Raw genomic sequence first — 18,528 nt, 5'->3', positions numbered from 1 at the left:
GCATTAATCATGCACAACAATTGATCACACATGTAGAAAATTATTTTCACGTATAAATGCAAATCAATCACACATTTAAATATCATTGAACGCTACATGAATGGTCATCAATCAAATACAATTCAAACAGCCACAATTACGTACACAATTAAATACTAACATTATACACATATAGTTATCACAAAAACTAATATATAATATATAATATAGTGGTTGCACTTTTACTCAAAGCTGCCTACGTATCCAAATCTTTCAAGATTGGAATCAAGCCTTCGTAGTTCTTATCAGCCACATAGTCAAAGTCAAAGTCCATCAGTGCCAATATATATAATTGTATAATATCATGCCAAATCTTTAGCTACCAATATACGCTCTATACATATAATATTCATCAAATAATTATGCATGCAACTCTTATTCCAATACATGTAATAGAACTCTTTAAACAAATAAAATAATTACTCCTCCAATCAATACACATTTATTTGAAATATTAATACAATACAAATTACATGATCATTACATTTTTTATTGTACAACTAAAACCTACACTAATAAGTTACGTATATTGTTATATGCATGAGAAATTAGTTAGGACAGTTTGACATTTGTCCATTCTAAAAATTCTAGAGAATTCATATAATCAAAGTTTTGAATCAATTATACCATTCTGAAAATTAGATAGAAAATCCATTTCAATACAAAAATTCCTAAACACTAATTCGTTTAGTATGCACCCTAAACTATGTGATGGAACAGACCGAACAACTTGAATTCTGCTATTCAATTTTCTAATGCACTTTCTTGTAAAATTCACATCAAATAGAATATAAACTTGAATCAGTCAAGGCCAATTGGAAATGAAAGATGACTCAGAGAACTAAAATTGTTTAGTTATATATGTAGAAAAACTAGTTACATCATCTAATTAGTCAAATTCAAGTCACAAGTCAGTACTTGTGTAGAATTCTGCAAACATATCATCGTTCCAAACGACAATTAAAATTTCAAAACAAATAGCAAATGTTCATAATTAAATGTGGAACTTTTATAAAATGATAATGAAGCATTTATGAAGCTAACAAGATAAAAATCACAAAAAAACGATTTATATATATTTTTTGATAAAAATATGTCTACTCACCTAAAATTGAATTTGCAAAAGAATAACAATGCTTCATTTTCTCCAATCCCTTTTCTTCTTCTTCCCCTTCTTTTTATTTTCTTTCAATCAAAAAAAAAATTTAATGGAGGCTAGGGCTTTGTTTTTGAATAATAAGATTTTTACAGAGGAAATTCGCAGGTATTATTTATTCAATGTTTTAAATCTGTTTAAGTTAACCTATGGGCCTCAAATGGGTCTATAAACACCCAAGGTCCATATTTATATGAATGGGTACATTTTAACAATGTTTTCAAGCCCAAAAATGATTATAAAATACCCACAAAAGTTCTAACAAACAAATTCAAGTAAAAACAATTTTGAAAAATCAACAACAGCCAAACAAATTCTAGAACAAGCTAGACTTCAAATATAATAATTATTTTCAATTCAAATAATGTAATTTATGTTGTTTTAAAATTGGAGTTGTTATACATATGCACTGAGATAAGACTGCCAGAGGGCAAGTCTGCTTGTGTCCTGAGCTAGCTAGAGCTTTTCAAAGAGGGTACTCTGTATGAACCTGGATGGTCCTACCCTGAAAATAAGGTTTCAGTTGTCTAGCAACATGTACTAAAGCTAATGCTATTTTCTCAATATTACTGTATCGAGATTCCGGCTAACCTTACTACAATATCAGTTGCATCAAGATATACTCCTACTGGCTAACCAGTTTTAGGACTCACCCATACTGGTGGTGAGGAAAGATAATCTTTGAGGCTATCAAAAACTCTTTAGCACTCAAAAGTCCAAGTAGAGTAGGTTGACGTAATTGTATTGAAAAAAGGACAACACTCATTAATGGACAACAATTATCTGATAGTTACGAATGTAATATGAAAATGGATAATGCTGGAAACCCATCAATGCTAAGTTTTTGATTTGGTCATTCCGAGTACTTTTTCCTTTGATTGCTCTTGCTACAATATCTTCTACAATCCTTCGATCGAGTCCAGCATTATATTTTTCCCGGAAGGTGTGTCGGGGTGAATGGTCACACCGATCATATCTTTGAACATATGAGGGTGGAGTCAGAACTCGATGTCGATAACCATATGGATCAAAATTTATCCGTCCGGGATGACAAGATGGAGAGTTTTTAGGAGTCCGAACTCCATGTCCGGAACCTGTCCTTATGGTTGAATGATGAGATTCATAGCCTAGCTTGTCACATACCTTGAATTATGTTAGAGGAATCGGTTCTTGCTTATTATCAGTAGCATTGCAACTCCTTCTTGGTGTTAATGAATGTTGTTCAGAACCATTTGGAAAGGAATCCGGCCTAGGCCTTTTCCCCCTAGCATTCTAGAGTCTTTCATTCTATGCTTGGAGTTCATCCTGATTTTGTTGAACTTGTCATGAAGGATCTGGAACGTCATGGACATTCTGTGGAATATTATTAGCATGTGTTGTATTGACAAGAGTCATTCTGTGGGGGACTACAGGTTGTTGTTGGCCATTTTGTCCATTGCTTTGTGCTCTAGTTTGCATGATGTGGTTTCGCAAATCGACAGACTATGCTTTTGGAAAAATTTCGAACAGTTTGTTGAGGAGAAAATTCCAGAGCAAATTCCTAACATAATTCCAGATAAAAAATCTGAATAAGTCTACAACCACAGAAGTGCAGAACGCAAGGTTCAGATAAAATAATGAATTTGCTCATAACAGATATAAATAGATAACAGTCATATCAGATGGGTGTCGATCGAACTAATAACAGTCCTAAGTTCATTTGACCTCAAAACTAGTTCCGGATGACCATTACTCAAGGTCATGTGTATAATATGTTGTCAAGCTCATGACATAAAAGTTTGATGGTCCGAACTCTCTCATGAGTTGCGCATGTATGAACAAAGTTTAGACATACATAGAGAATTGTATATAGTGATCAGTATCAAGTATGAACTAGGTAAGCTAGAGTCGATACAATAATTAATGGACAGTAAAACTGCTTCCTAAAAGAGAACTAATGGTAGCATATTAATGTGCACAATAACATACTCTCCCACTATCATACAATAATATCGCGGCAAAGAAATTTAAGGTTTAGCTTTTAGATTATCCAGGTGACATATTAACATGGTGCTAAAAAAAGGCCGAACAAGAAATATGTAGTGTCAGACAGTAAATAAGCTAGTCACATGAATCAGATAAGAGATATGAATATATGAGTCCAGTTCATATATGAGTTTAGACTCGATAATTTAAGATTCATAATAAAACCCCTAATGTATTCAAGTAAAAAAGAGGATATGTAAATAGTTAACTCTCAGATGTTGATGAGAAAATAATAGCTAGTAGCCCATGAATTGATTCAATAGGAGCTGTTTGCAGTAACAATTATTTGTAGTCTTCTGAAAGAAAATCTCTGTGATTTACAGAACAACTTTCAGATGATTATGATCAAGAATAATTAAAGTTGATGCTTAATTAATATATGTAGATGAAAATCTCTGTAGATCTCGTGTTGATACTGAGAACTGAATTTCACTTTCAAATATATCACAGATGAAAACTAGTTTCGAATGTGTCCGGATAAATGTACTGGAACGTGAAATATACATAAGTGTCCGTTTAAAAAAAAAAAAAAAAAAATGAGTTTGGAGTCCAGAATATATTGATGATGCATACAAATGACCGACTTGTTGATTTTGAACTTTTAGGCTGATGTAGTGCGAGACTGATCTCATACTGATCTCATTTCTTCTTATTCTTGATCTTCATGGGAGATTACCATTCTTCTTGAAAAAGTTGTGGCTTTTCTGAATAGGATGTGGTATATTCGAAAAAACCCATAGACGGCACCAAATGTTTGGACTAGAAATCCCCAAACACGATTAGGATTGTGAGTAGTAGATGGATTGATGGAGAAGGTGGGACTAAACCTCTGATGGTTGTGTACGTACCCAAGTCTAGAAACAGGGATCAAGTCTCAACAGTATTGCTTGTATAGTTCTGAAAGTGATAGCAGACTCTTATGGGAAAGATCCGGATTCCACTCTGACCACAAATCTCTAAATATTTGGTTTTTCTTTTTCTCCTGACTTCGATATTCTTTCCTACTTATTTGTCATCTGTTGACCAGAACGTGTATGTTTACTTTAATCTGTGTCAGATGCACCTGTAAACATTTAGATATAGACCAAGTCTGGAATCATGTTGGGTTGAATCCAGAATGTTGGAAAGGTGTTGGGCCGGAGTCCGGAAGGGTGTTGGGCCAGAATCCGGAGTGTTGGACCGGAGTTCGAAAATGTCTGGAAAAGTGTTAGGCATGATACAGAATGTTGGGCTGGAGTCCGGAAAGGTGTTGGGCCAGACGAAATCCGGACAGATGTTAGGCCGGAGTTCAAGTCTGGGAACATACCGAAGGTGGGGCCCAAACATGCATGCTTGTTCGAGACTACCTTTTATTCTACCACTGTCCTTGGTTTTCTTATAAATCTTCACAACTTTTTTTTCTTCCTTTTGTTTGAGAGATGTTAGGATTCAAAAGTAAAACTTGGGATAGGTCAAGTGGCGATGCTGAGCTATCATTAACGGTGCATGAATTAACGACATAAACACCAGTGTCAATTTCCTTTTCTTTTCTTGAGCTCCACTGATAGGTCTTGTAGTTTTTGCAACATTAATTGGTAAGTCTCATCATTTTCCGCAGCTTCATAAACTAACTGATTAGCAACCAATTGAAGTTGAGTAGTTCTCAATACCTCAGAGTTCTCATGGCCACTTACTAGTCCATGGTCATACTCAGCTCAATACTTATTTGCACCTTTCATCCATCTCTTAAGAGTAAAGTGCTCAGGAATCTTAATATCACGACTCTGAAATACCTTTATGAGGTGTTCACAAGGTATCCCTAGAAACTCAAAAGTTTTGCATTCACAATTACCTTATTTTGTTGTCGGGTTGAACTTCACCTTCCATTCACGCTCGTCACCTTTAACTCGTGACTTATAAGTGTAAGTTCTACTACCATCAATACCCTTTTCATCATCATGCTGGACATACTCAGCTTCAGCTAACTTGAATTCTTGGTTAAACCTATCATGCATTCCTTGTATACACACTTGTTGCACTCTTCAAGAAAAAGGAATTACCGCCTACAATCCGATTCGAGTGTTCAGTAATATAATCTTTTTTTTTTCTCTTTCAACAATCCTCAACAAACACTTATCGTTATTCACTATAAACTCTCTAAGAGTTGTAGTAGATGTGAAAAAGTTCTTGTAAAAAGAATTCATACTTTCAGAGCGCCCGGTAGTCGAAGTGCCAACATAAAAAGTATCCAAGTGATAAACTGGAGCCCATTTGTGTCAAATCGTGTACATCTTTTGAAGCCATTCATTCTCCTCCAACTTAAAACTAGACACCACCACTTTTCAAAAGTATCATGAATAAATATTTGCCGAATACATTTTTTGAGTTCTTTTTTGAATTTTTGACTTCTGTAATAATAATATGGAAGTTTTTCAGGGAACTTCTTCATATAATGTACCATAGGCATAATTTGTGTCGAGTATTAGGGAATACCATACCAACAGTTAGAGTCATAACTCTATCTTGATCTATGATAATTGCAGATGGGCACGTTCACCCATAACTCTAAGCCAAGTCTCAAAAACCTATTGAAAAGAATCATTTGTTTCATCCAAAAGTAGTGCACCTACAGCCAAACTGGATTGATTGCATATGGTGGTTAACTCCAGTAAATGGTGCGAATGGCATCTCATATACATTCTTGCGATATGTGGTGTCAAAGAAAACCACATCACTAAAATATTGAAATTGTGTATGCGATCGACCATCTACCCAAAAAAAATTAATGACCCTTGCTTCATGATCTATCTGTACTACATAAAAGAAATTAGGATCCTCTATACTCTTCTTCTTGAAAAAAATTAAGCACCGCAGTAGCATCACCTCTCACATCTTTCTTGTATTCCTTTGAGGGGCCCAAATGATTCCAACAATCCATATCATCAAAACCATTTTGTATTCCATCAAATATGTATATCAACAACTTTATTCACAGGTACACCACCATCACGAAATGAGTCGATCAACATTTTAGCTACAGCAGGCATATTTCTATTAATACGCATACACATCCTTTTTGCCGGACTAACCAGGTTGTGATTGTGCTCGCAAGTATATTTTACCACTTTCCACATTCCACATACTATTTTGCTTTGTCACCCTCATTGAAGTAAGACACCCACATTTTATTGTATTTGTGTTTCTTTTTCTCACTTCTTTCTCAGTTCCATCCACATTCTTATTTTTGCCTCCTCGATCTCTATAAACCCCAAAATGCTTGCAAGTCATTTGACAACTACTAACTTCATCTGAATAAGAAAATGATTTTTCTGTGCTTCGAATTATGACACTAAATCCAAATGATTTTCCATAGTCTATATAGAATTGTTTTGCAATCTCAAGACTTTCAAAACACATTCCCAAACATGGTGGCTTCACAATTTCCACTTCCACTTCAAACTCTGGAGGTTGAACAGAGGAAGAACATGCCTCATAAGGCCCGGGTACTGCAATTTCAATGTGGGCATGTCAATTATAAATAAATAATAAAAAAAAAACACAAACATGGTACACAATAACACAATATTGAATTTGTTGATGGAAGAGATTAGTTATATTATGAAATCTAAAATAAAATTGAAACGTTGGCTCACCTGAACCATATCCTTCCTGCTCTCCAAGTTCATCAATGAATATGGAGTCGTCTATTCTTTTAGTATTTTGGAGTGGTGGTGGTGTATTTTAATTTTGGAGAGAGAGAGAGGAGAGATGAGTGTTTCAGTGGAGAAGAAGGTGTTCAGAGAGAAATAGATCGATCTAATTTTGGTGATTTTGTTTTTTGATTTCGGTCAATTTTTTTCCCCAAAATTACCCCTCCTTATTTTCACATTATTGCAAAATCAAATTATGAATTGACTTTAAGTCAGATCCATTGGATTGGAAACAGACAGATGGATGGGATTAGTTGTGCCTATAATATGGCTACAGTGCTTGTGGCTCCATCCCCCCATATATGTATATAGTAGTATGCACACATCTGATAAATTTTATCATAAAATTTTACCAAATATAGTATGCATCTACTATACTATTAATAATATATCTTATGATAAAAATAATTAGAGGATGAATTATGCAGGATATAGTAGGCAATTTTACCCTCGTTCTACTCCAAAAGATCCTCTTCATATATATATATATATATATGGGAGACTTAGAGGTGGAAAGGGGGATTAGAGCTGGAGCTATCGCACAACTATTGGAACTCATAAGAGACAAACTAAAAAAGAAGACATCACAGCAGGATTTCGATTTTGTTAATGGCTTTTTTCCCTTTTAATTTCGTTGATCTGTATACTATGTTTATGTCTAGCTAAACAACAAGCTAGGGCTGAGATAAAGCCCTAGATTTGCGTGGGTTTATCAAAGTTATTAATTAGTTCGTTGTTCTCTTACTTGGGATATACAATATATAATTGATTGATTTCATTGATATTAGTAGAATACTTTCATTGGTTATATCTCACCTGATAAATTTTATGTCTTGACTAGTCAATTGTTGGGTTATGGTTATTATTTTGTTAATATCAAAACATCGTTTCTAACATTTAAATAAATATGTGAAAAGTTGTATTGTAAGAAGACAAACTTTTGCTAGGGATTTATATGTTTGATTGCGGAAAATTCAATTAAACAACTTTATAGATTTATATAAAATATTCATGATCACATCTTCGAGCAAACAAGGGTTACATTTCCCTCATGCTAGTCGCAATATAAAGCGAACTTTACATTAATTGAACTAAGATAATCTGCAACGGTCTAGAGTGGATTCCAATGCTCTAGCATTTTCTCCATTGATAGTTTAAATCTAAGTTTTATTGCTTTCGTAGTTTAATTAAATTGTTTTAGTTAATAATAATTCAAAACTCTACCAACAAATCTTGTTTGGATTAGGCTTGAATTGGTAATATTTTAACACTCAATTGTCGTAAATAACATTCTCTGTGGGATCGACCTCGTATTTGCATACCTACTATAATATAACTTATATGCTTGCGAGTATTACAATAGAATTCAATTAGCATATTTATTTAGGTTGGTTAAATTTCTATCAAGTTTTTGGCGCCGCTGCCGGGGATTACAGTGGTACAATTAAGTCTTATAGTCTTACTATACGTAATTCGTGATTTTTAGTTTAAGTTAGTCGTAGTTTTATTAATTAGGGTTAAGTGTCTACTTCAAATTTTCTGCATACGACATCCTAACGAGATAGGGCTACATAAGGGACCTCCTATTCCAAGTCGATCATATCGACTCCACCAACTCATAACAACTCCAGACATATGACTTATGACTTCAAGTATCATCATACTGTATGACAACACCACGTGCTCAGTCCATCATTGGTGATACATGGCGTACCACATTTGACTAATCTCCCAGTATTACCTCAAAACTTGTCACTGTCAATCACTAGTGCACTCAACATACTCTACCTACTCTTACAAGTATTGGACATGCTACTACAACTGCTATCACATGTTGCCACCTACTCCCTCAATCACAACTATATAAAAGACACGTCTCCACACTTTCAAGGGGCTCTCTCTCTCTCTCTCTCTCTCTCTCTCTCTCTCTCTCTCCATCTTTTCCTTCACTTTTTAATGGCTTCCAATGCCTTCTCATGTACATGGAATGTGGTAACTTATAAACCCATTCCATACACATTCAAATCATTGTAATCACTACCACTACAATCTCCATCAATAAACTATCCAACCTTTGTGGACGTAGACAATGACTATGCCGAACCACTTAAATTCTTGTGTCTATTTATCTTTATTATTTGCCATCTCTATTAATCAAATACTTCTCCTAATAAATTTCTACCATGCTAAGAGCATATATGTTGTAATGCCCAAATGCCTTTTGGCTAAATTTGTGCATTTACATTTGGCGCCGTCCATGGTTGATTTCTCGAAAATCCTTACCCAATAGTCACTCTTCAATTCCTCTGGTCAAATTCCAGTCACCATAGTAAAAAGCTACGTCAACTCTTCTCCCCACAAATGAGCAGTTTCATGCTTCAATTTCAGAGAAACAATAAACAATGATTCAACAACATCACTTGCATTCCACAACCTACAATATGTCTACTGGAAGTGGTTCCATCATCAATTGAAAAACAAAAGGAAGAGCTGATACAACATAAACGTGAATATCGTTGACCACACCATCTACCTTTCGCTAAAAGTTCACACATCCATCTTGGTCACTATACCAAGTCAATTCGAAGTAGCTTTGAGCTAATTGGCAAGATAATCGATTACTTGAATCTTCTTTAGTTCATTTATTGGGAGCTATATTCCAACTTTTCAAATTCATAATAGCAAAACTTCAATATTCACTTTGATCTGTGAATAAGACATTTGTCACTCATGTTCCCAAGAGCATAAACCAATCAATCATACATCACGAAGTCCACCAACGACTTCCCCAAGGAGTCATATATTTGACTGCTCAAACCCTCACTCGGTCTCCACTTGACTATTTAGAACGTTCATCAACTGCATCCTCAAGGCGTTATGTAAGTGTCTACTAAAGTTGTGTATTGTAGTGTAGTCTTCAAAACATTAGAAATGAGATTCATCCCAAATTGTTTAGAGTTTGAATGTGGGAGTTGAAGTAGAAGGAAGGTAGTCTCTTAGTGTAGAACTTGTGTAGTTTTAAGCAAATGAAGAACATGAAAACTTAAGTTATTTAAGATGGAAATGACATGAAAACATTGAAAGCAAGTATTGAAATGAAGATTGAAACAAAGAACAACAAGATGAGAAAGATTGATTGATTGCTTGATTGAAATAAGCAAAAATAACAAGATAAAAAAGAAAGAAATGAAGAACAATAAAGTAAAAGACTTGAATTGAAAAACAAGAACTAAATCCTACAAACCAAATGGTTTGGACCCTAGTACAATAGATACATTTTCTCTCTCGAACTTTTAAATTATATACCCCTACTTTATGTATTTTACAGATTTGCCCTTCTCTATTACAATTGAGACACCTTACACTTAGTTTGGACCCTAGTACAATAGATACATTTTCTCTTACTTTTAAATTATACCCCTACTTTACGTTGAGAACCTTACACTTCACTTTAATGCTTTTGCTTTTGCTTTTGCTTTTGATTTGATGGAGAAAGGTTTCTGACAAAGGTTGTTTTTTGACCAAGATAGGTTTTGGAGAATGTCATATTTTGAGATAAGAGCATCCATCTCTGGTCTTCTGAGTTGATAGCTTTGACCTTTGACTGTGACCTTTGACTTTGACCATTTATTTTGACCGTTGACTTTGACTTTTTAAGTACTTTTTCATAGTAGCTTCTGGTCTTCATAATAAGCGTGATTAAGACTCATTTTGGTGCTAAGACGCAGCTTTTATGATAAGTGGCCTGAAATTCTCCTAATCTGAAAAATACAATAAAAGTCATGAGTTGTTTTTTCATTAAACGTAAGAAGGGCTGTAATCTAGTAATATAAGGGTAAGAAAACGTACATTTAGGAGCTAATCATCTACTGGAAGCTTACTTGATCACAACTCCTCCACTAGTTGATGCCTTATATTTCTTCACGGCAACGAGAACTTGATTGCTCAAGGCATTACTTGATCTTTTCACACCTAAACTGTGTTATAGACTCTACAATAGTCTTCTTCTTGTAACGAAAAATTGTCTCTTAGGTTGTGTTTGGTTACTTGCAAATGGGGGTGGCAAATTGTATTTTTCCACTCGAAGCACCATTTGCCAGTGTTTGGCTGCATTTAAGGGCACTAGCAAACACTATTATATATTTGTCGGCAAATAAAATTTCCCTACTAAAAGGTGGAAAATAGAATCCACCTCCCCCCTCCCCCCTAAACTTTTTTGCCAATCGAAATTTTCCCATTAGGGCAAGAAAAATTTGCCACCCTCTCTTAGCCTCTCACCCTTACTCCTTTAAAGTAAACCCTTCTCATCTCTCTCTCTCTCTATTTTTTTCAGTTACAAAATCAAGGTAGAGGACTCTGATAGTAATTGGAAATAATAAGGTACGAGTTTTGAATTTTAGTTTGTTTCTTTTTGTTTAGTAGATCAATGATTTATGCGTTAATATGATAAAATTGTTGTTTGGCTGGCGGTGACTGTTTTGTTTTTTTATAAATGTCGTATTATGCATGTTGGGTGTTGCTGTAATTGTAGTTTTTTGTGTGCTATTGTGTTTATGATGTTGTAATTTTATTATCGAGTACTGAATTATGTTGTGTTGTTGGTAGTGTGGTCGTGTGTTGCTAATGTTGTGTGGTAGGGGAATGAATGGATATTTGTGAGCATGAAGTGAACTACTTATTTGGCCCCCTCATATGTAGTCCTGTGTGAATGGACTGGTAGTGGTGTGTGCTAGTAGTGTGTGGTGGTGGTGTGTGGTCGCAGGCTGGTGGTGGACTGGTATGCATTGTGTGGACCGGTGGTGTGTAGTATGTGGTGGTGGATTGGTGGTGGTATGCAGATGGTGGTAGACTGGTGGTGTGCAGTGTGTGGTGGTGGACTGGTATGCATTGTATGGACTGGTGTTGGTGTGCTGATGGTGATGGACTGGTGGTGTGCAGTGTGTGGTGGTGGACTGGTATGCATTGTGTGGACTGGTGGTGGTGTGCTGATGGTGGTGGACTGGTGGTGTGTAGTGTGTGGTGGTGAACTGGTGTGCATTGTGTGGAGTGGTGGTGATACTGTTGTTGTTGTTGTTGCTTCCAGGTGATACTAGCAAGGAAGCCTATTAGTTTCGGTGTAAAGAGTATTGTTGCTTCAGTTACACATATACAATAAAATAGGATTATTAGTTGATGGTATCATCTTTTGGAGGCATTAATTCCATCATGTAGGATTCAATTCTTTGTACCTCTTTTCAATCGATCGTAAAGTTTAGAATGAAAGCTATTTGTAACACATTATTCTTTAATGGCCAACATAAAGTTTTTATTTTGTTCATTCAAAGCACCTTGTAAGTTGTAACACATTATTCTTTAATGGCCAATAGAAAGTTCTTATTTTGTTCATAACATTTAAAATGTTTACACATGTACAATGTCTTGTACTTCTACTGGTGTATTAAACCAAATTGCATTAAACCCTCTTGTACTCTTGGATTGAACAAGTGAGCGTGACGTGCAAGGGAAACACTCCAAAAATACATTTGGCATGGATTTGACTATTGGTATGGTAAGTATGTGAATGAAGACCTTACGACTTGACTTGATTTTATAGTTGTTTGTGAAGACGTAGTATGGGTAGTATTAAAGTTGAGGTGTATTGTTTTTATTTTTCTTTATTTTGTATTTTTATTTTATTTTGTATATTTCATCTTTATATATATATAATAGCAGTCCCTTTTCCTGGTCTGTGAGGGTGTCCACGTCGCAAATGTTAAGTACCCTTTTACTCACGAAAAAAACGGAGAAAAAATTGGCGAACAACTTATAAAAAGTAAAGTGTCCAACTTAAAAGCGTATTAGCAAAAGTCACGAGAACTCAGCAGAGAAAAAAAGACTCCCAATTAATTAAAAACACTAAAAAAAAACCCATTCTTCTCGCCTCAAATCTCTCCTTCCTGCACATCCGAAATCCTATCTTCTCCTTTCTCTCAAAATCACATCACCCATTTTCACATTTTGTTTTCAAAGCACAAAAAAAAATGGCGAGTGTGCCCAGTTGCCCCTTACCTTCAGCTTGCCATATTTGAAAGAAGACCTATTGCAAGAGAAAAAGAAGAGCAGGCAGGAAGAAATAGATTGAAAGAATTGATTACATGCCACGATAGCAGTAAGAATGAAGTACTGTTGTAATGTGGTGTTACTGATAATGTAATCTATTCATATTACTCTTTGAAACCATTGTTCAAAATAGATTGTGGCATACATGTTTATTAGAACATTTAAGCTTTATTTGTCAGAATGACATTATTCATTTTTCCTCTTTCATCAAATGACACCATGGATTTAGCCTTTGACGAAGGATTTATGTATGTTATGTATTTGTTCTTTTTCTGCTTATTTGTTCCTTTTGTTATTGCAGTTGCCACGATAATTGGAACTATAGTGGCATATAGATTGGTGCCAATGCGTTCACTTGGTTAAGATAGTTGGAAGATAGCAGCTGCTCTCATGAGTAGTTATATTGGTGGAAGTAATCCCGATTCAGGTTATCTTTATTGGAGATGGAAACCTCGGGATTGTGAGCTACCGCGGTTTGATGCAAAGAGATTTCTTAAGTTGATGAGGAATAACTCTTGGGCGTTTATTGGTGATTCGATTTCTCGCAACCATGTTCAGTCGTTGCTTTGCATTCTATCAAAGGTAAATATCTTTGTTGTTGTTGTTTTTTTTTTTTATCTATTTTTTAATTTTTTATAGGTGAATATATTTGTTAATAATTTTGCATAATCCATTCCGGATTGTCTATTTCTGGGTTGCAAAATGAACCACATGCATAATAATATTTGAATGCAGCTAGCGACATTCTATCTTATCATTCTCAATATTGTTCATACCTGAACTGACAAAATTTATGAAGGCAATTTACTCTTAGCTGACCTCTTATATTCTGTCCTTTCCTTCTGTTTGTTTCTGAGTATTAGTTGAGTCTTTTGCATTTTTTTAGTGGTTAAGGCCTGCAGAAGAAAAGTAGTACCATAATGAGCCACTTGCCACTTGCCACTTTCACTTCACCTTGGTGAGGGTTGGTGTGTGGAGAGATTCTTTGCTTTATATGTAAATTCCATCAGTTTCCTCAATATGATTAATTTTGTATTTGAGGCTTTTTAGAACCCACAAACTTCCATCTACACACTTACGAACTTCTGAATCGTGAGGAGAAGGGCCATCTCTACTTCTGTTATTCTCTCACTTTCCATATCAGTGACCTCCGTATTCCATCTTGAAAGAGTCATGTTTATGGTTTGTTATAATTATTTTGGAGGTTGGTTTCGAGGCTTATATTATAATTTTGAGAAGCAACAAAAACATTGGGAATATTGGTGTCCTGACATGTGCTAAGCGTCGATGATATGCCCTTTCAGGTGAAAAGATGTTAGAATTTTGAATGTTAAGCTTTCAAGCTAAATTTTAGTGTTGCATTAACTTTGTATTTAATTTTTGGTCAAAGCTGAGCAGTAGTAGCAGGATAAGGAATCCAAGGAGGTATTTGATTGGATTCACCGTGCCAATTGTAATTATTGAGTTTTTTTTGTCATGAATGTTTGTTTTTTGTTATTGGTATCATGAATATTTGTTAATTGGTATGGCATATGTTCATCAAAAAGTTAAATGCCTATCTTGCTTTAGGTGGTTTGTTTTGGTCTAAACTTATACTCCAGTTTTTCTGTTATAAGGTACTTTTTGTTTTACATAGAAACGACATACATGTGGTTGGATGGCCTCCAAATCACAAAGAAGCAGGTGCTATATTAGTTTCTACATACATTTTTTTTTCTTTGATATGGTCCGTGTTTAAAACTATTAAGTTATCAGCCTATGAAGGAGATTTTTTGTGATTGTGTGACTACAACTTGAAGATTTAACGGTTTTTGCTAGGTTGATTGTATCCTTTCGCCATTTTCTTAGGGACCAAAAGTATGCTCTTATATACAATAATTGACTCATTAGCTGAGTTTCAAACTTGAAATTACTCTTTCCATCCATGTATACTATCTGATTTCAAGTAAACATTTTGATTTTCTACTGAATTATAAGAGTAGAACACCTGTAGCTATTAGTACGGTACATTATAACAATAATTGGCGTAAGTTGTTTTCAAATAATGACTGGTCACTAGACAACCAGTCAGTTTTCCACTTGGAAATATAATACACGTTAGAAACAAAGATGAGTCTGAATTTGGGTTTATTGTTGAACCTGAACTTGGACAAGTTGCTAAGATGACATGTGAACCTGCAAAGAAGTTTACACCTAGATTGACATTTGCTGCAAAAGACTATTTTATTTGTTCTACGTGGCAAATTTTAAGTACCCTTTTTACTCACAAGAAATCAGGAGAGGGAAAAAGTTCAATTATACGACGAGTCCCCACAAATAAGAGTCTAAACCCCACGAGTCTCCGAAAACCTTCTTTCTCCGCCTCTGAATTCACGTAGAAAAGCTCCAGCCAGCACCAGAAACTTATGATCTTTTCGATGATATTATTCTACTTTTCGTGACGGACAGATCGTCTACCAAGGTCCTCGGGAGAATGTGCTCGAAGTTCTTTGAAGCCAAGGGTTTTAGATGTCCCGAAGAAAGGGGTTGCAGACTTCTTGCAAGAAGTAAGATTTCCTAACTCAACCAATTACATTCTATTCCTATCATTTGAATTATAAATTTTGTACACATTTTTAGTTGTCAATTTCATCCAAATTAACTAAGTAGAATGTTAATATCGACTGTAATTTCTTCTCATACAGGTAACATCAAGAAAAGATCAAGACCAAGATCTTGGGCCAATAAAAGATTTAACCCTATTCCTATGTTTCTGCGCCAGAATTCGCAGATGCATTCCGGTCGTTCCATGTTGGCCGCAAGCAAGGGCAAGAACTTCAAAGACCCTTTTGACAAGAGAAAGAGCCACCCCGCGCCCGATAACTTCCGAAAGTATGGTGTCAACAAAAAGAGCTTTTGAAGGCTTGCTTTTCAAGGAGTGGCTGCTGATGAAGAGGAATTCCTCTGTGTATATCTTCAAAATGATGCAAGTGAGTACCTAAAATTTGTAATGCATCATTAGCTTATATCGGGGCGTAGTTAAATTCGACAAAGAAATTTAACTAAATTAAGTCCGGTTATTGTTCGAGTTAGCGGCCAATTGAAATTATTGTTGTTTAGCAAACTCTTTCAACACAATGAAGACATGAAATATGAACAAGCTCAAAACAGATAAGCAGAGACATAACACTACACAATTACCATCTTTTTCCTAATCCACGGAAGACTCATTTAAGTTTGTCAAATGTAACTCAATTACTCTTTTGAAAGACTTTTAAGTCAAAATCTGTGATTTCAAGTCCAAAATAAAGTTACCACCGACACAAATCAAAGTTGGACCTTAAAGATAACATTACGTAGATGAAACAAGTCCAATTCACTTCGAGGAAGATGGCATGGGTGGCTTTAAGCTCCAAGGATGTACTAACCCTTGGAGCAACTTGGCTTATACATGAAAGAGGGCGAAGAGGAGGAGGAAGAATGTGAGCCCAATAGTTTTCAGGACCCCTTAATGGATGTAGAGGAAGGAGAGATCGATTAGTTGAGGTCCTCCAATCGCCAATGGCAGTTAGGAAAAAGATTTTCAGAAAACTGGTTTGGTACTTTCATATTTCGGCAAAGGCATGCTTTCCTCAGCAGCTTGAAATTGTCAGACTATTGCAGTAACCAGTCTGGAGAAAGTTTATTTATCATAATTGCCGTCAGGTCGGATTGGAATGGCTATTGGCTTTGGATTGACAGAGTGTAGTGCTTACCAGAAGAAATATAACCCTTTTTTCTTTTACCAATTGTTTGCTTTGAAATATTTATTTCTACATTCTATACGGGATCTCTATTTGTGGAAGGAAAAAGTTGGACGATAGGCACTATGCATGCTTTCGATATGTGACTGTTAGAGGAAAGTAATGTAAAGATGGTCTTTGTGAGCCCATTTTAATACCTGTAGTTATAAGGAAGTAGAAGCCGAAGTTACTTGAAGTTCCAATATAATTCATTGTTCTAACAACCATTAGAACATACCTCGATCGGCTCGACCTCACGAAGTTCAAATTTTCTTTGAACAAGAAACTATATTATTAAATGTTCAAATCCTAACATCTTTGCATGTTCTTTTCGATTTCAGCTCATTGTTGTCGCTTTCATCGCAATGACTATCTTCCTAACGTCTCGAGATGAAACATAACATGGTAAATGGATGGAGGAATTTATATGGGTGCCATTTTTTTTTGCAATTGTCCTTTGTTATGCTTAATGCCTTTAGTGATTTCCTTGAGTTGGATTTTGGACAATTGTTTTATAAGTTACAAGGCTTGGATCTTTTATTTATCTTAAGTGATTGTAAATCATCAAAACTCATATCTATTTTTTGCTGATTTGTGTGCTTCATATTGGTCTTTTTAACTACAAATAAGAACTACACGTAGTTTTCATTATCTATTACCCAGTGAACTTTCCTCCAATTTTGTTTTTCTGATAAAACCGACAACAACTAGAACATGAGCAAGACGGCCATGTACAGTGGCAGCACTTTGGGTTCCACTTAAAACAAGAGCAAGATAGACAAGTACAGTGGCAGCATGCTCGAGTATGCTTAGAGTAAGAGCAGGATAGCTGCAAAAAACCCTTTATCAAGTTTAATCACAATACTATGCATGCGGGGGAATCGAATCAACCCGAACTTATAATAGGCGTAGTGGGGGTGTAAACAATTTGGTTTTTTTTATGAACAGGGAAAAGTCTACAGGGGACAGTTGGAAGTCCATTTTATATAGCCCCTGAGGTATTAAATTTGGGGCTACAACCAAGCCGGCGATGTCGGAGTCTTTGGGGTTATTCTTTACATTCTTCTCAATGGGATGCCACCATTTTGGGGAAGACTAAGTTGAGGATTTTCGATTCTATCAAGGCCGCCAATTTGCAGTTTCCATCCGATCACATATCTGCATCCGCCAAGGACTTGATCACTGGAATGCTCATCTTGATCCCACCCAACGCCTCATTGCTTCAAAAGTTCTAGGTATGTCATGTATTAACGCCTATTACGATGTAGTATATCGTTATAGTGGATTCATATCTTAGATTCTGAAATTCTACTTTGGATTCCAAGAGAATTGAACTTGCTTACCTGTATTTAGTTTTTCACCTCTTGCACGAAGTATTCAAATGAATATCTATCTGTAAGAACTTCACTTGGACTATAGTGAATTAGTGATTGTTTGATTGACCTTCATTTTGGTATCTTCTCTCCTATGTGTTAGGCGGATTGGTCCTTTATTTAGTCATTTTTAATCAATACTAAAGAATATACTTCTTTATATATATATATATATTACGAAAAAAATGGAGAAAAAAACTAAGATAGATGTCTCCCACTTAGAATGGAAACCTGCCTAAAAAACCCACGACTGTTCCCAAAAAAAAAAAAAAGAAAAAAGAAAAACCCACGACTAAAATGAAAAACAACCCTTGAGATTCTCTGATGAGTACATAGTCATGAGCAATCAGGAGAAAAAAAGAGATGAAACAATGAATCGTCAGAAA

General features: G+C 35.3%; 2 long non-coding RNA genes across 3 annotated transcripts; one reads left to right on the top strand and one right to left on the bottom strand.

Moving 5' to 3' along the window:
- Positions 1-12,765: 12,765 nt before the first annotated feature.
- On the top strand, positions 12,766-13,905 carry LOC147487584 (uncharacterized). 2 transcript variants are annotated; one of them, XR_015201483.1, is made up of 2 exons: positions 12,766-13,057; positions 13,310-13,905. It is a non-coding gene; the product is annotated as an uncharacterized LOC147487584 (long non-coding RNA). The 2 variants fall into 2 exon arrangements; XR_015201482.1 differs by having other exon boundaries at positions 12,766-13,098.
- Positions 13,854-15,486, bottom strand: LOC147487583 (uncharacterized). The gene is made up of 2 exons (XR_015201484.1): positions 15,245-15,486; positions 13,854-14,285 (listed from the first exon to the last, which is right to left on the bottom strand). It is a non-coding gene; the product is annotated as an uncharacterized LOC147487583 (long non-coding RNA).
- Between the last annotated feature and the right edge of the window lie 3,042 nt (positions 15,487-18,528).

This window comes from Coptis chinensis, chromosome 7 (genome assembly GCF_015680905.1).
Source record: "Coptis chinensis isolate HL-2020 chromosome 7, ASM1568090v1, whole genome shotgun sequence".
Lineage (NCBI taxonomy): Eukaryota > Viridiplantae > Streptophyta > Magnoliopsida > Ranunculales > Ranunculaceae > Coptis > Coptis chinensis.
Note: the sequence above shows the minus strand (reverse complement) of the source record. Positions and strands in the feature narration are given on the sequence as shown.